A 19404-nucleotide genomic window follows, 5' to 3' on the forward strand; every position below is an offset into this window, starting at 1 on the left:
TTACGCTTTTTTACTATATGGCTTTAATTAATAGCAATGTAAGGGAAAGATAAATTAACTTACTTTTTTTCAGTTACTGCAACACTTTTATTTTTCTTTACACAACGATGTGTTGCTAAATCAAGATATGCACAGGGTATTAAACATTGTATCAAGGGCACAGTTAACTTGAATACAAGGTCAAAATCAGTGACAATATTGGATACAAGATTCAAGGAAAAATTTCGTTTTAAAAGCTTATTCCAGTTTCATGAGGCTTACATGAGGTGGGTACATTTGCCAGGGCAAATCCATACTTCAGAATCAGCTTATGCAGTCGATGCCTGGCATTTGCTCAGTCCATCTAGAAGCAGTTGCTGTGGACGATGGTGGGGTCCAACTCATTGTACTCCTGCTTGCTGAGCCCCATCTGCTGGAAGGTGGATAAGGAAGGCAGGATAGAGCCGCCAATTCAGAGCACTTGCGCTCAGGAGGAGCACTGACCTTAATCTTCATTGTGCTGGGTGCAAGGGCTGTGATCTCCTTCTTCATCCTGTCAGCAATGCCTGGATACATGGTGGTACCACCAGACAGCACTGTGTTGGCATACAGGTCCTTGAGGATGTCCACATCACACTTCATGATGGAGTTGAAGGTGGTCTCATGGATGCCATATGACTCCGAGCCCAGGAAGGAAGGCTGGAAGAGTGCTACTGGGCCCTGGAATCACTCATTGCCAATGGTGATCACCTGCCCTTCAGTCAACCCATAGCTCTTCTCCAAGAAAGAGGAGGATGCAACAATAGCCATTTCTTGCTCAAAATGCAGGGCCACACATAGCACAGCTTCTCCTTCATGTCATGCACAATTTCCCGCTCAGTAGTGGCGGTAAAGCTGTAGCCCCGCTCGGTCAGGATCTTCATGAAGTAGTCTGTCAAGTCCCGGCCAGTTAAGTCCAGACACAAGATGACATGCGGAAGGGCATAGCCCTCGTAAATGGGCAGTATATGTGTGACCCCATCACGAGAGTCCATGACAATGCCAATAGTGTGCCCAGATGCATACCGGGACAGAACAGCCTGAATGGCCACGTACACGGCTGGAGTATTGAAGGTTTCAAACATTATCTGTATAATCTTCTCTGTTTGCTTTGGGATTCTGAGGGACCACATTCAGAAGCATTAGGTTTTCCTTAGGGGCCACACGCAGCTCACTGTAGAAGGTATGGTGCCAGATCTTCTCCATGTCATCCTTGTTGGTGACAAAAATTGTCCGTGCTCAAAGGGGTACTTTCGGGTCAGGATACCTCTCTTGCTCTGGGTCTCATCACCCATGTAGGAATCTTTCTGGCCCATGCCTACCATGACACCCTGGTGTCGGGGGCGACTGATGATGGAAGAAAACATGGCCCTGGGGCCGTCGTCACTAGCAACGCCAGCTTTGTACATACCAGAGCCATTGTCAATGATGAGTGCGGTGATTTGTTCTTCCGTTGCAATTGAAGAAGGACGGGGCAACGGAGCAGCCAGAGGTCACACAGAGTGAGCCAACATACTTTTCGATCAGAATTGCATATATTATTTGAATACACAATGAAAAAAATGTATTCCAAAGGTAATTATATTCAACTTATCCACTTTTCTGGAAATATAAAATGATCATTTTAAGTTCCTTTGTATTTCTGAAAACTGTAGTCCTCCATTTAGTAGCCATTGCTTTTAGAGTGTTATTAATAAGAATTAATCTAGTAATTCTGAAACAGGAGAGGAGTTGTAAAATAAGATACAGAATAATTATGGCAATTTATCTTTAATATCAACAACTAGTTATCCAAATTTGAAATAATATAATGAGGTGGTTTCTTGGATATTTAATCTTTTAAGTCATCACTTTTATAAATAGAGCACATATTTTTAAATTAAATTTTTCTTCATAAATAATGTGATTTTGATGCATTATTTAAAAAATTAACATTTGAAAACTGGGGTTTGGTTGAAATATATTTCTATCAAATTGAAATTTAAACATTTAGGATCATTACTTGCACTATTGTGTTTAACACAAGGTCAAAGTTATATTTCTATGCTGAAGTTGTTTTTATATAGCAATGGCATATTCAGAAATGATTTAACAGTGTACTTTAAGAATAAATAAAACAGGTTTAAGATTTTTGAAAATGCATAAAAGCATTGCTTTAGGCAACTAAAATTAACATTGTATTATTGTGTTTGTGAATTCTTACTATCAAAACAGCATAATATCCATTACATGAGTTAGTAATGTATTAGAAAGTAAATGAATGGTTCCTATTTTAAAATAATTTAACTTAAATTTTTGTCTCTAAAATTATGTTTTTCACTATCTTGCATTATTCTTTTACTCAGTTTGTCTGATATGCCTATGAGCCTCTTTTAGCTAAGATCATCTACTTTATACCAATAATAATCAACAGTTTTAAGTTGCAGTTTTCAAATGTACTTCACAATTGTGGGATTTTTCTTAAGAAAAATTTTTAACATTTAGATATTTTTTGACAACAAGATACATTAACTCCTGACAATACCCAGCCAACCTCAAAGAAGTTGATGAGCATTAAAGAACCTCCTTATGGAGATGGCTTCAAAGGTGGCAAACCAGTCACTGGGCAAAATGTCTTCATTCCTGCCACAAACAGAATCTTCCTAAAAATGGGCAACTTAGACACAGGCAGAGTCGATGGCTTCACTCTGCCAAGTCAGTGTAAGCAAGTCCTCAATAGTTTCTGCCCTGTGGACAAGTCTGACAGAGATATTAGGCCAGAAAGCTGAAGATGAGGCTCCAGCGTTATAAAGTGTATTGGGTGACTGGTCAGGCAGTAAACTGTCTTAAGTCAATTTGTACATTTTGGAAGCTGCTAACCCACCCTGCTGCCTCACTCAGGAATTCAAGTTTTATTCCTTCTCAAGTCTCTGAGGGGCATTGAAGAAAAGATAGTATAGTTTTATAACCAAGCTTAGTTGGTTAGAGGACAAGATCGTATTAGATCAAGATAAAGAAGTTAAGTTATTAGAGTTGAGATAGGATAGATATTGAATCTCATTCAGAAATTTAGATCCAACAAGACAGGAAAGACACTTACTTAAAATGGAAGGAATGCAAGTGACCAAGTCACTATGAATGTCACATGTACAGAACTCATTCTTCTCATGATTGTCATATAATTGCCCCTCCTGTATGTAGTTTGTTTAATACATGTATAATAAAATAAAAGTATAAAAAATAAAAATAAATAAAAGTATACATTTTCTTCAGGACTGTTGTTCCTGTATTGATTTAGAATTCTCCACCTTCACAGTTTCTTTTTATAATTTTAAACATTGGACTGTGTTTCTCTATTATATATTATATTTTATTTCAAATATTTTGTGAACTTTTCAATTATTTGAGAAATTCATTTACATTTACATTCTAGTCCTTCTTCAGAAATATATAATTGTCCAGATAGTTACCTTTATTTCCAATTAATTTTACATTTGCCCCTTTCATATTTTTTCTTTGTTCTTTTCCATTGCTTCTATTCTTCTATTATATTTGATTTATGCTGATTACTTTCAAATACCTTTTAAAAAGATATAAACATATTCTTATTTTTTTTATCTTAGGTCTTTTCTCTCTATACAGTTTTAAATTGTGTTATGTAAATGTATCTTTTATTTGCCTGTGGTAATTTTCATGTAGGAATCTCACTGCTGAATAAGACTACCCTTTTACTTCTTTTTGAATTCCGACTGGCTAGTTCTGGCTTAAAAATCCTCTCCAAGCTGATTTAGTCTGCCTTCTCTTGCCTTCTCACTGAAGTTTTCTGCTTGTCCTCATACTAACTTTGACTCTATGTCCTAATCCTCTGGCTTCTTCTGATTCTGTAGCTTGTTCTGTCAACAGGCAAGCAAGATAACCTTCACACCATTCTTCTGAGCTGTGCACAGGAGATCTTTGACGATATTGGCTCCTTCTTCATCATAAAGAGAGGTGCCAATCTTCATGTTGTTGAGCACCTTAAGGAAGGTAAAAGCCATCCCACCACTCATGATTATCGCACTGACTTTGTCCACCGTATTATTGATCAGCTGGCTCTTGTCTGCAACTTTAGCTCCTCCCAACAGAGCCAGGAATGGACTCTCCAAAGCCTTGGCAAAGTAGTTCAGCTCCTTCTTCATCAAAAATCCACTTTACATTGTAATCTCCTCCCTGGTCTCCACCCTGTTCCCCTTCCCTCCCTCTTTCCCTCTATATTCCTCCCCTAGTCTTCAAAGAGTGGAGTCCTTCTCCCCTATCAACTGACCAAAGCCTACTAAGTCTCATCAGGACTGCCTCCATCCTCTTCCTCTGTGGCCTTTTAAAGCACCCCGATGGAGGAAGTGATCAAAAGGCAGACAATAGAGTCTGATACAGAGACAGCCCCTGCTCTTCTACTAGTGGGACTCTATGGAGACTGAGCTGCCTATCAGCTACGTCTAAGCAGAGGGCCTATGTCCTCTGGATACATAGTCTTCATTTAGCTCCCCTGGGCCAAGATTTGCTGGCTCTGTTGGTCTTCTTGTAGAGCTCCTGTTCCCTCTGAGCCTTTCTGTTCCTGCAGTAGACTTATTCTCAACATCCAGAAATTAGAAACACCATAGATATCACTCAACTAAAGAATGAGTAAAGAGAAATATACATTTACAAATTCAGTATTACTCAACTATTAAAAACAATGACACCATAAAATTAGCAGGAAAGTTGATGGAACTATAAAAGATCTACCTGAGTGATGTAACTCATGCCCAGAAAGGCAAACATGATGTGTATCCCCCATAAATGTACATTAGTGAGAAAGTAAAGGATAGCCATGTACAGACCCAAAGATGCTAAGTAATAAGAAGGACTCAAAGGGGGATGTGCAAATCTCACTGAGAAGGGAAAATAGAATAGCCATCATTGGTAGATGAGACAGGGGACTGCAAGAGGGTAGGGGTAGGGATAGGGTCGTTAGAGATGAGGTAGGGAGAGGAAGAAAGGATAACTTATTGGCTAAGTCTACTGGAATCAAAAGGTAGGGGTACATCGCTGGCATGAGTTGGAAACCTAGGGCAATGGAAACTCACTCCTGGGACTCCATAAGGGTGACATAGCTAAGAACCCTAGCAATGGAGGTTATGGAGCCTGAGACCATCTACCTCCTATAACCAGGCAAGATTTACAGTTTAGGGACTGCAACACCAAACCAGCTACAAACCTTTGGCCTACAATTTGTCCTACAGACAAAATGTGCAGGAGAAATGATGGAACATATATTGAGGCAGTGCTCAACCAATTACTGTTCCATCTTGAGCCACATACCATGAGAGGGAGCCCATCCTTGATATTGTTCGTGATATTCTTGCATACAAGAGCCTGGCATAACTATCCTGTGAGAGGCTGCATTCAATACTGATGGAAACAAATGCAGAGACCTACAGCCAAATCTTTGGAGGAGTTTGGGGAATCCTGTGGAAGATGGAGAGGAAAAGTTGTAGGAACCAGAAAGATCAAGGACACCATAAGAAAATCTATAGAATCAACTACCCAGAGCCCATAGAGGCCCACAGAGAGTGAACTATTTACCAGAAAGTCAGGCATGAGACTGGCTTAGGCTGCCTGCACATGTGTAACAGTTGTGTAGCTTCTTCTTCATGTGGGATTCCTAGGCTGCCTGCACATGTGTAACAGTTGTGTAGTTTCTTCTTCATGTGGGATTCCTAACAGTGGGAGCAGGGCTGTCTCTGATTCTGTTTCCTGGCTTTGAAACCCTTCCTACTGGGATGCCTTATCTACCATCAAGATGTACCTAATCTCACTGCAACAAGATATGCCAAGGCAGGGTGACATCCATGTGAGAATTCCCTTTCCTGAAGAGATACGGATGAGGAGTGGGTATGTGTGAGGGGAGGAAAGGGCTGGAAGGAGACAAGGGAAAGAAAACCGTAGGAAAGAGATTAAATAAATGAATAATAACTGAAAAAAAATTAAAAATGTTCAATGAAAGACAAAAAAGAAAAGAAAAGAAAAGAAAAGAAAAGAAAAGCACCCATGAAATCTCAGGCACATGGTTTTCTCAGTAAGACAAGAACATTGCCTAGGAAAGCTGACATGTCATTGTAGTAGGGCTCCATACATAATGGAAGAGCTGATGGCAATTTATAAATGTTGAGAGAGATTCTGTCTTCCCTAGGTACATACAATATGGGTATCAGATACAACGTAGTTAGCCCAGGACACCTATCGATGCATTCAACAATGGCAGCCTTAACAGGTAATATTTATATCTTGACTCATCTGCATGTATATAACAACAGTGGCTAAAGAAATGAAGGGTGGTTTGGACATAAAAAAGTAGGAGGAAAGAGAAGGATGGAAAAATGATTTAATTAGAATGTAATTAAATTAAATAAGAAGCAGGGAAGCAAGGATTAAAAGCTTCCCATCACTTCTTCTTTAATTTGAGTCTTTTGACAATATCTGGCTTTATACCTCCACTTTGTAAGTTGGTATTAAATATGTATCTTGGTTTGAACTTCAAATTGATTTCAATAACCACCTCTAAGCACAATGGAACAGGTCCCAGACATGAGTGATCATATGAATATTTATGAAAATTTATTCCAGTGAAGTATGAGATAAAATTTATCACCAGTGAGGCACAACAGATGACATAAAATGTAGGATATTAAAGTAGACAGATAGCAGAGTACAATTCCTGTAAGGTATGCACAAGAGGAATAGTGTATTAAAACTCACTGAACAAGAATTACCCTGTTTTTAGTATAGTCTATGGCATTATCAATTTTTCATTCCTTTAAAATTATCTGATCTTTACACATTAAATTTCATAAAATATTTTTAACATATAATTTTTAGAATTTTCCCTTATAGAGGCATATTAGTGTTTGGGGTATGAATTAATATAAACTAAAAGCAATCTTATAAAAATATAGACACCACAGATGATAATTCAATGGTCATAAAATCATGTCATACTTTTCAGTATTTTATAGACATGATGTCACTGTACTTAGACAAACAACAAAAATGAAGATAGAAAGAATATATAGGAGGACTTTTTGCCTGAAGCACAGAGAAATGTTTATTCAGTGTTCATTCTACTGAAGGTTAAGCAAAAAATTAAGATGCATATTTGAATTCTCAGAGACATTTTCTTAACAATTGAATTTCTATCATACTTAAGACAGTCCCAAGTATCTGTTATAAATTTTGGTCATTTAAAGTTTAAATAAAATTGTAGATACAAAAAATAACTTCATGGCATCAATTAGTTTAGGTTCTGGTTTATATATATATATATATATACTTTTTTTTCATTTTCTTACATATTCTTTATTTTCTACAATACAATTTTCTTATTTCTTTCTTCCTACATGTATAATGTTTTAACATATAGAGAGTAAGTTCTTATATCTAAATTCATATAACAATTCCACAGGAAGACAAATATTATTAAAACTACTTTTATGTAAATAAATGAATTCAAGAAAGTTAGTATATATATTCACAGATGAGACACTTTTTTTATTAATTCATTCATTTTACATCTCAATAGTTATCCCATCCCTTGTATACTCCAATTCCTCACCCCTGCCATTTTCCCCTTACTAACCTCCCCTATGACTAAGACTGAGGGGGACCTCCTCCCCCTTTATATGCTCATAGGGTATCAAGTTTCTTCTTGGTAGCCTGCTATTCTTCCTCTGAGTGCCACATGTTACCTCTTACTTTTGTTCAACAACAGATGTGATGGGTCCAACTGGCATTGAAGATGTCCTAGGAATAATAATCAGAATGAAAATCAAAAGTTAAGTGAAAAGGTGAAAAGAAAGAAAAATTAAAAGACAGAAAGAAGATAGATGAAAAAAAGAGCACAGAATACTAAATTTCAGAATATTAGAAAGTAAATTGCAATGAAGGAATGAATCCGTGTGCATGATAGTTAAAGACAGGGAAACTCAAGTGTCTGAAGGAACCAACCCATGTACGTGTTGAAAACGGATATGAAGACCCAAGTATCTGAAAAGTATGGAAATAAATATCTCAAAATTGTACTAACTTGTACTTCCCTAATTTATAAGGATAATGAACACCTTTTAAAATATCCTTAGCCAGGTTTGTATTTCTCTATTGAGTATTATCTATTAAGATCATTGTCCATTTTTAAAATGAGCTATTTGTTGCCTTGACTCTTTGTTTTTGAAGTTCTTCTTATACTGTAGATATTAATCCTCTCTCTGGTACATACAGCTAGAAAAGGCTCTCTCCCAATTTATGGGCTTCTTCTAAATTCATCTGACTCTTTCCTTAGCTGTACAAAGCTACTTAGTTTTGTCAGGTCCTCAGTATCAATTGTTGGCCTTAAATACTATGCAAATGAAGTCTTAATCAGAAAGTTATTTTCTACACTTATGTCTTGTAGGAAACTGCCTGGTTTTCTTCCAGCTGTTTTAGTTTAATATATTTCAAATTGTGTTTTTTGATCCATCCACTTGGATCTTTTTGTTTTGTTTCTTCTTTGAAGTGTGCATGATAACAAATATTGATTTAATTTTACTCTTGTGCATGTGGGTGTTCAATTTTCTCTAAACTACTTGTTGCAGACATTGTATGTATGGGCTTTAGATATGTTGAATTCAAGTACTCAAAATGGTCATACAGTGATACAGTGATTTTTAAAGTAAAGAAAATGAACGGAGGTTCTAAAAGCAAAATGTAGAATGACTGTAGTAGCTGATTACCTTTCATTGGGCCAAAAGTACCCACATATGTTACAAACAGAATATAATATAAAAGCTGAGAATATTTTTAAATTAATATAATATTTCAGTGCACAGTTACTTTGTTTACAAGTGATTAAGTTCATTGGCTATTTCTTTCCTAGAAGAAATCTAACAAAATTTATGTTTCAAATGATAGTTCTATACTCCATTTACTTTAATTTGTTTAGTTTTAGTTTTCTAACCTGTTTCTGTGTATCTACAACCTGATGGCCAATTATACATAGGCTTTAAAACATAATAATGTAAAAATATAACAACTAGGTAATGATTGCTGTATGGTGTAGTCCCACAGTTCAATGTATTTATACTACAGGTTCTGTTTATCATAAAATCACTTTCTGTAGGTATACAAACATTTAGAGATAAATTGAAAATAGACCCTCCCCTCCTTTCAACCCCAGATTCACTCCTCCGTTTCCCTTCAGAAATAAGGTAGACCTCTCAGAGATGTCCAAAATCATGGCATAATAAGTTAAAATAAGACTAGACACACTATGTCATACTAAGGCTAGAAGAGGCAACCCAGTCAGAGAAAAAAGGTCCTATAAGCAGGCACTCCTGCTCTCACTGTTAGGAATCTCACAGAAACAACAAGCTCCTTACAATAACCTCTGCAGAGGACTGAGGTCAGATACATATAGGCCTCCTGATTGTGCTTTCAGTCTCTGTGAGGCCTGGTTAATTGATTTCCTGGGTCTTCTTGTCGTGTCCTTGTTGTACCTGGCTCCTACAATCCTTGCTCCACCTCCCTTTTATAGGATTCCCAGAATTCTGCATAAAGTTTAGCTATGGATCTCTGAATCTGCTCCCAGTAGTTGCTAGATGAATCCTCTCTAACTGTGGGTCCACAAACCTAAGTGGTGGTTGCTTACAGGCTGTCTCAGTATGCAGAGGATCAGGGGAGCAGGAACACAGGGGTTCCAGTGAGTATGGTGGATATGAATGACCCAGGATACTTTTTTGGAGGACAGCTTGTTAATTCAAGTAAGGGGACTAGCTTACCTAGCTTGAGTCAGCGGGGTGGGGGGGGGGGCACAAAAGAAGTAGGGAGGAACTGTACCTAATTTGCAAATGCAGACTTAATTGATGATGGGAAACTTATAGATGCATCAATTCAAATTCAAAATCATGAGGGAGAAAGTTCTGCTGAAGAAGCTGGAACTTTCTAAACATATCAGTTACATTAGCCGACTGCTGCCCACATGATTTCTGAGAAGCCAGTTCTCTGGCAAGGAAACCAAAGCTTAACTGACTCTAACCTGAGTTGGGTATGCCCTGCCCAGGACTGATTTGGACAGAGTTGCCCACCACTGCTGTGCTCTCTGAGAGAAGTCCAGGAGGTAATGCTCTATTGTCCCTCATCTGGCTTGGGAACATGTTAGAATATATATGTTACATCTACCCAATAGATGTGGTACAACAAAGTTTATTATTATGAGAAGGGCAAGGAAGAGAGGGAAAGAAGATATAACTGAATGAGCCATGAGATAGATAATTGTACAAAATGGGAGTGAGACAAAGAATTAGAAGAACAGGCAGAGAGAGAAGAGTGAAAAAGAGAGAAAGACAAGATGGTGGGTTGGTCCATTTATATCTGATACACAGCTGAAGCACCTCTGCCATACATCTGGCAGCCTCAAACGATGATGTCAGGTTGCTAGGTACCCTAAAGGCAGGCTTGTGAACCAACATTCCTCTCTTCTTGTTTAACTAATATATGAAGAAGTATGAAGGGGTGACAAGGAGGGAATGAGGACATTGGACTGCTTTTAATGCAAGACATGTTAAAGTATATAAATGTAGGTTCATTGAAAGCAGTTCTTGGCCACCATGCAAGGGGTTAAGAGAGAGAGAAAAGCAAAGGCACCAAAATATTCAGATTATGTGGTGATGGGGAATCCCTGCCTTGGAAAGTTCATGGTAGAGCATGGTGTATGGCAGCCATGCCTTCCAGCAGATAGGGACACAGGGGATTAAATAAACAGGATGAGGTAATTGGAGATGCCGCTATAATGTATAAATGCAGGTTTATTACAAGTGGCAAAGGAGGGGTAAGGGAAGGGGGAGCATGTGATAGGGTTGGGGAGGAGGAAAGGAAGAAGCAAGCGGAGCAAGAGAAGAGAAGAGAGAGAGAGAGACAGACAGACAGACAGACAAACAGACAGACAGAAGAGACAGAGAGAGACAGAGACAGAGAGTGACAGAGACAGAGACATAGAGAGAAAACAAAGTGTCTGGTTTATATGGCAAATCTCTGGGAAAGGGGGAACCCCACCCCTAGGTAGAGGACAGGCTATGCCAGCCACTCCCTGCAGCAAGACCTAACATCCCAGCCTTTTGCTGATATTAAATTGATAAGGGATGCAGAAGTCTGGTCTTTGGACTACTTCAGGCTGACATTAGGATGGTGACGGGGGTCAAAATATTGAAATGTTGGCCATGTACAGGAAGATCAGGCTGCTGTTTTTGCTGGCCAGAATCTATGTGACCATCTGAGGTTTAGGCTCGTGAACCTCTGTTTTGGATGCAGCACCTGTCAGGATGCTGGAACACATATATATTAAGGGCAGAAGATAAAGTTAAGGAGTTTACATTTGAAATTTTTGGTAGTTGGGGGGAGGGGAATCCCAAAACTGAGAAATGGGTGTGTAATTCCATCCTCTGAAATAGGAAATACTTATCTGGAGTGTGACCTGAGAATTCCAGTGGACCTCCTGACACATACAAGAATATTTTTAAGTTAGGCAATTTAAAATCTGATTAATGTAAAGCTCTGAACAGTCTAAATACAACAGTGGCACCGTAATGGAATAGTTTTTATGTACCTTAAATCACTTTCTGTTACCAAACCATACTAAAACACCTTCTCACCCTCAAACACTTTTTAGATCTTCAGACCTTACATAAACTTTACAATTTCCTGAGAAAATAGCTGAAGCCTTGGTTTTTGTTGTTAAACTAATCTTCAAACCCATCAGTGACCTGAGAAAGATAAACTACCACAGGGAGCATAGTGCAAGCAGCCTAAGTGTTGATTAATATGACAGTGGCTTTCCCATTACCCAGATGACGTTGCCCATAAGCTTCTGTGTGTCAGTGGTTTCATTGTGGGCATAGAACTCAGGGAAGCATTGCAGCATCAGTCCCGGCCCAGCAAATCTGAGAGATCTTTCTGTGGAAGAGGACTTTGGGAAAATAATTCACCTCATTTTGTCTAGGCAAAATGGAGCACTCTCCATGTGTGCCAAATTTTGGGCAGGGCCTTTGCAGTGGGCCAGTTGGGACAGATTTGCCCATTATCACAATCCAGGCAGTCATACCTGGTTGTATCTCAGTTTTCCTGGAGGCCTTGGGGTCACCGCTAGAAGCTAGTGTCTCTGTCACATTAAGCTTTTTTATTATGCATTTAAATGTACTTATACTATAGATTCTCTGAGAAGTTTGAGGACCATCATCTATAAAAAAAATCTAGCTGATCTAAACAAAAGGTAGCTCCAGGTGAGTGTGATGGAGCTGTCTTTAGGAATGCCAGGAATGTATAGGCTTTCCTTGGAAGGGCAGGAGAGAGAGAGAGAGAGAGAGAGAGAGAGAGAGAGAGAGAGAGAGAGAGAGAGAGACAGAGAGAGACAGAGAGAGACAGAGACAGAGAGAGACAGAGAGAGAGAGAGAGAGAGACAGAGAGAGACAGAGAGAGACAGAGACAGAGACACAGAGAAACCAAAATCCCAAAAATGTCTGGGAGATAAGAAGGCCCACTCTTAGGTAGAGGACAGGCCCTGCCAGGCACACCCTGCAGCAGGACCTAACCAGAGGAATGCTGGGAGAACCTGGAGCTGTTTGTCCTGATCTGAAGCACACTATTCCAGCTTTTTGTTGGTAAAATGGATAAAGGGTGAAGAAATCAATTGTCTTTGGCTACTTCTTGCTGACATTGGGGCAGAATTAAGGGGTGGGGTGCAGAGTGTAAATGCTGAAATGTTGCCAAGCTTGATTTTATATATGGATCTTTGATTTGATTCCATTTATCAATGTGTCTTTATGCCTATACCTTGCTGATTTTATTACTACAACTCTGTATTAAAGCTTAATATCAATGGTGGTAATGTCTTCAGAAGTTCTCTTATTGTACAGGATTGTTTGAGCTATCCTAGTTTTTTGTTGTTGTTGTTGTTTTTCCATATGAAGTTGAATATTGTTCTTTCAAAACCTATAAAAAATATGTTGGAGTTTTGATGGGGATTGTGTTAAATGTGTAAATTGTTTTTGGTAGGAAGACCATCTTTCCTGTTAATCTTACTGATGTATGAGCTTGAGATATTTTTCTATCTTTGGAATCTTCTTCCATTTCTTTCTGCAAAGACTTGAAGTTGTCATACATGTTTTTCACTTGCTTGATTAGAGTTATGCCAACATATTTTATATTATTTGAGGCTATTGTGAAGTATGTTGTTCCTTGACTTCTTTCTCAGCCACATTGTAATTTGTATATAGGAGAATTACTGATTATTATTATTATTTTAGTTAACTATGTATCCTGATCTTTGCCGAAGGTATGTATCAGCTTTAGCAATTATCTGATAGAATTTTGGGGTAACTTATGAATACTATTATATTATCTGTGAATAGAAATACTTTGACTTCTTCCTTTCAAAATTATATACCTCTGATCTCCTTTAGTTGTCTCATGTCTCTAGCAAAAACTTCAATGTACTTTATGGAATTGATGTGAAGAGAGTGGACAGCTTTATCATTTTTTTATTTTAGTGGAATTGTTTTTAATTTTTCTTCATTTAATTTGGCTATAGGTTTACTGTACGCTGTCTTTATTACAACTAAGCCCACAGCTATCCACAAATGGGCATAACTGACTAGACTCAATGTGGGAAAGTACATAAATAAATAAAGAACTTGAATCTCAACAGAAGAGAAATAAATTTGGGAGAAGACCAATATAATTGGAAGGGCTAATAGGAAATTATTATTAAGATGCATTGAATATATAGAAACCTTAAAAAAATACAGATATGAGAAACATTTATTCAACCAAAAACCAATTAGTAAATATAAGTGATGAATTCACTGGTCTTGAAATTTGCACCTTTTATTTTAAGTTTCACTAAGTCATATTTAACCTGCATCCTCCATTAAAAGATTATTGAGTAGATCTTATATTGTATGTACAATTTTGAATAGTGCGATGAACTGTTTGTTGTATCAATTTTCAATGAAGATTGTAAGACATTTGAAATCATTCTGGTTTCTATATCCATGCACTCATTACATAAATTTCAATGCACAAATATATTTTATTAGTCATTTTACAAACATACATATATTGACTGGTTATACCCATTCACATCAGAACTATCTTATTTAAATGTGTAGCACCTCTTTATAGTGATTATTCTACCTATATATATTTTAATGAGAACTACTTAAATAGGAAACATAGTCTTTATAAACAGTGATAAAAGTTAAACTTTAAATTTTATTCAATATACATTTAATGAAACATTTAAAAATTTAGACGTTAGGGTTAGCCATATAACCAACTCTAGCTGACTAGCTTAATATAACTAAAGACAATGACTGCTTTCTTTGGATTTACATTAGCTATCATCAGGGTAATAAAATTTTGATCCAATTATTTTATTTTGTATGGTAATAGTCACTATCACCAACTTATTGTTTTAGATATTAAACTTTTAAATCCATGTTTTGTTCTTTCTTTAAGATACTTTTAAAAATTACTTATATATGTCACAAATATTTAGGAGATAATTCCTCTAAATGAGCATTGAGAATTAGCTATAGAATTTAAAGAGTGAAAGAATTTGCTCAGAACAATATTAGAAAATTATACACAGGGATTAATTAAATTGAACACTAATTACTGAGCACTATTCAACAACACCCACAAGAATGAACAAAGAAGCAATAATACACAGAAAAGAAAAAAAAACATGTTTTGTTTTTTTTTTTTTGCATGCAGTGAATTAGAACAAAATAAAAAAGGAGGCCAACTTCACATGAACCCTCTAAATTTTGGGTAGTAACAAATTTCACATTAGGGCTTTTGTCTTTATAAGATTTATGGACCTCTTTCAAATATGGAATGCTAAAGTTTACTCCACAGCAATATAATAAACTTGTGGAAAGATCCAGATATGTAAAATCCATGCCATTAACACTTCATTGAATTATCTTATTACCTAATGCCTAATCTATATATTACGCAAAGCCTTGCTTCTCACTGCTTCTTATAACCTTAATTAAATTCACTAGAATGGTATGACTAGTGCAGGTATAGAAAGATCCAAATATTTTATCTTTTGATGACTACTATTGTGGATATTGATGCTTTAAAATTTAGGGAATACATTTTAGTTTTTATATCAGACTTTTCATATACATTTATTATTTGTTATTAATAAATGATTATGTTTAGTCATATATTTACCAAGTATATCTCTTGATGAACTTGACATAGTACCATTCTCTTTGGTACAAGACTTTGTGTATTCTTCTGATCGCATCTAATGCTCTAGCATTACACAAAACATCAGGTCCTTAACAATTTTTACTAAATTAATGAATTTTATTCACAACTAATTGTTCAAGGTCTTTGTTTTATCATATTTAGTGCATTTGTATAGCTTCATCTTCCATACTTATATCATTAACCAACTCATACTATATCCACTTTCATAACTTTCCCAGTTCCTCATATCATGGTGAGTTACTTAAGGACCCTTAAGTTTATTGTATATTTAATATCAAATTACACATTCTATTACATAATCTCATATTATACAGAAATAAATTAGAGACAGTTTTAATTTTGAATATGGCATAATATAGTATAAAAATAGTGTGTAATAACACATACCATATAAATTATTAACATTCTCAAGTAAATATTTTAATACTACACACATACAATGAATGTTTCACAAACAATATAATACATGGAATACAAATATAAAAGTCTCAGATATAAGGACCCTTTACAGCATGATCATGCTATTATTATCACCAACTGTGGTGGGTCATCATTATCCTTTCCTTTAACATTATATGTCAGAGTTGTTTGGATGCAGATTTTATATAAGTAGAGCTATTTAGAAAATACTCATATTCTTTGTGGTAATATATTCTATTTTAGAATTATTTAAATATACAGAAAAGTTATAATGATACTACATAGTTCTCTTTCATCATGTCCAAGAGCTCTGTGATTGTGAGCATTTGCGTAACTTAGAATACTAGTAAAAAAAAAAAAAAAAAGTAAGGCGTTAACGTGGTGTAACACTATTTAATAAGCCACAAACAGTCTGATTTCTGCAGTTTTTACATGAATTTTCCTGTAGTGGTCTAGATTGGAATTTAAAATACTACGTTACATTACATTCACTTGCCACATCTTGTTAGTCTTCTTTTTCTTTCTTTTAGTGAGGAAAGAGTTTTCTTATATAATATATTGTGATCATGCTGTCACCACCCTCCACATTATTCATTCTAGTTCCACCCCACCTCTTCTCTCATCTAGATCCACTCCTTCTGTTTTTTATTATAATATAGACTTCTAGGAATGATAATAAAATAATATAATATAAAAACAAAACTAGTACATCAGAATTGGAAAAACAGAGAGAAGGAAAAGAGCCCAAGAAAGACACAAGAAACAGAAGCCTTTTAACAAGATCAAGGACCCGGTGCAGAACCTTGCAGGTTCTGTGCATTCCACCTCAATCTCCTTGAGTTCATACGAGTTGTGATTATGTTGATTTAGATAGTCTTGTGGTTTTCTCCATCTCCCCAGGCTCTTACACTCCTTCTGCCTCCTCTTCTGCCAGGTGCCTAGAGCCATGAGTGGTACATGGATACATGCCTTTTATGGTGGACTGTTCCAACATTTCTCACACTCTGCATAAAATCTGGCTATAGGTCTCTGTGTTTGATGCCAACAGCTGCAGGAGGAAGTTTCTCTGATGATGACTGAGGAGGGCTTAGATCTGCTTCTTTGGCTAGAGTTGAAACTATTCATTTATGTGATATAACTTTCACCAATGTTTTAAAATAAAGTTTCAAATATCTCTTTCACATCCCATTACATGCAGATAGCCAAATTCATTCAGCATTCTCTTTGTGATACACTTATGGCTAATCTGTTTTCACTTTTTTCTAATATTCAAAGTATTCACCTGCATGATTACCTGAACTTTGATGTGCATTCCCTTGCAATCTTTCAATAGATATTTACTTATTACGTAGAGTAATTCTTTAAAACCTCAAAATAACTATGATACTCTACTTGAATCCCTTCAGAGACTTTCAAATTAATTAAAAATTAAATTTAAATAGTTATGAGATTTTTACATCATACAGCTCTTCAATACTGCACAATTTACCTGCTGCTTTTTCTTTCTTTCTCTGCGCCTACACCACTAAAAGTTCTGCTTACTAAGACACAACTAGATTTTAACTTATAGGGTATTAGATGCCCTGTTATGTTTTTCAGAAATGTGTGTTCTTTTTTTTTTTTCATTAGACTCACACAGTGCTCCTTATCCTTTAAGGTATTGCCAGGTTAAGATTTTTTTAGGGGAGACAAAGAAGTTAACGTCAGTACTGCTCATCTTTGTTTTCCTCAAAAAATTGTCACCTTTCTTCAAACATCAGTATGAATGTAATTTTTCATATTTTTGATAGTGAAATTAGTTATGTTCATTTCCAGGCTGTAATCATCAGAAATATTCTACCTCTTTAGTTTATCACTGTTTGTCATGTAATTAATGGGTTAATCAAATTAATTGAACTCCTGTGTTGGCCACATACTCAAATGAACAGCTAGTATCATTTACTATTTTTATTATTATATTGATGTTTTTTAATTCTCACTTTTAGATCTTATTAAACTTATTTAGACATCTTTAGAAACTATAATCAAGTTTTCCTCTATCATCCTCAAGCTTTAGTGCAGTCAAATCCAATAATGAGTATTATAGTTGTAGATGTTGTTATAATTGCTGTGCATTTTTTTTAAGAATAAAAAAAATGACAAGGATCTTCAAATACATTCAAGTATGTCCAAAGACAAGTCATCAGATGATTACAGTTAAATATTGTATACCAGCTATTGATTGACTATTATACAAACAACTAGTTGATTAGAATGGATATTTAAAAACAATTTAAGCCTTAAGATTATTTGCAATGGATATTAAAAATGGATTTTACCAATTGATTTTCTGATTTAGATGGTTATAATCTAATAAAATAGCTAACTTGTCTAAACTTCACCTCTTAATTGTGCCTTTTTGTGATATAAAGCACCTCGCATAACATTTCTTTTTCATTCATTCACTCAGTAAGTAATTATTGAGGATATTTTCTAGGCTCAAAGGCATACAAAAGATAAACAAATAAAGCTTCACACTATAATGCTGGAATGCTAGATAATGGATGATAAAAATCATTTTTAATGGTTTGTTTTCTGTTTACTTTTATTTCACCAGTTCTAAATATGCCACTTTCCTCTATAAGATTCTTCACTTTTCCTCAATTTCTATATTTACATATTTTTCAACAGAAGTCCTATTCAAAATCAGCTGTTCTTATTTTCTCTCTATAATTCCTTCAGTAAGAAAGGAAGAGAGATTGGAAATGACAGCAAAAGTTGACATTTCAAACCCACAGATGTATTATCCACAGTGCTGCTTCATTGAAATAGAAAACAGTTTCTGTTTTACCTTTACCCCTGCACATCTTGGAAGGAGAAACTATGGGTTAAAGGTTGTGGCTGGATTGGTGTCCCAATCTCTCCATTGGAAGTCTTTTTTGGCTACAGGAGGTAGTCTTTTGAGAATTCATTTTTTCCTTTGCAGAGTATTATTATTAATTCAGTCATATTACATCTCAATTGTTATCCCATCACTTCTAACCTCCCATTCCTCCCTCCCTCCCACTTTCCCCCTATTCCCCACCCCTATGACTGTGACTGAGGGGGACCTCCTCCCCCTGTATATGATCATAGGGTATAAAGTCTCTTCTTAGTAGCCTGCCATCCTTCCCTTGAGTGCCACCAGGCCTCACCATCCAGGGGACGTGGTCAAATACGGTGCACCAGAGTTCATGTGAAAATCAGTCCCCACTCTTCACTCATCTGTGGAGAATGTCCTGTCCATTGGCTAGATCTGGGTAAGGGTTCAATGTTTACTGCACATATTGTCCTTGGTTTGTGCCATAGTTAGAGCAGGACCCCTGGGCCCAGATCTGCCCATCATAATGTTCTTCTTGTTGGTTTCTAGGACCCTTTGGATCCTTCTATTTCCCCATTCTCTCATACTTCTCTCATCTAGGGTCCCAATAGGATGTCCTCCCCTCTATCCCTCTTTCCTGGTAGGTGAAGACTTTATGGGACATGCCCCTTCGGCAAGTGTCCAGTTATAAGTGATTATATACCATTTAACTCTTTCTGCTTCTGGGTTAACCCACATATTATGATCATTTCTAGTTCAATCCATTTGTCCCCAAATTTTGGGAATTCCTTGTTTTTAATAGCTGAGTAGTAGTCCACAGT

At 36.3% G+C, this 19404-nt stretch overlaps 1 pseudogene; it reads right to left on the reverse strand.

Annotated features, from left to right (window-relative positions):
- Positions 1–343: 343 nt before the first annotated feature.
- On the reverse strand, positions 344–1472 carry LOC127202229 (actin, cytoplasmic 2-like; annotated as a pseudogene).
- Positions 1473–19404: the final 17932 nt, after the last annotated feature.

Source organism: Acomys russatus, chromosome 18 (assembly GCF_903995435.1).
Source record: "Acomys russatus chromosome 18, mAcoRus1.1, whole genome shotgun sequence".
In the NCBI taxonomy this organism is placed as follows: domain Eukaryota; kingdom Metazoa; phylum Chordata; class Mammalia; order Rodentia; family Muridae; genus Acomys; species Acomys russatus.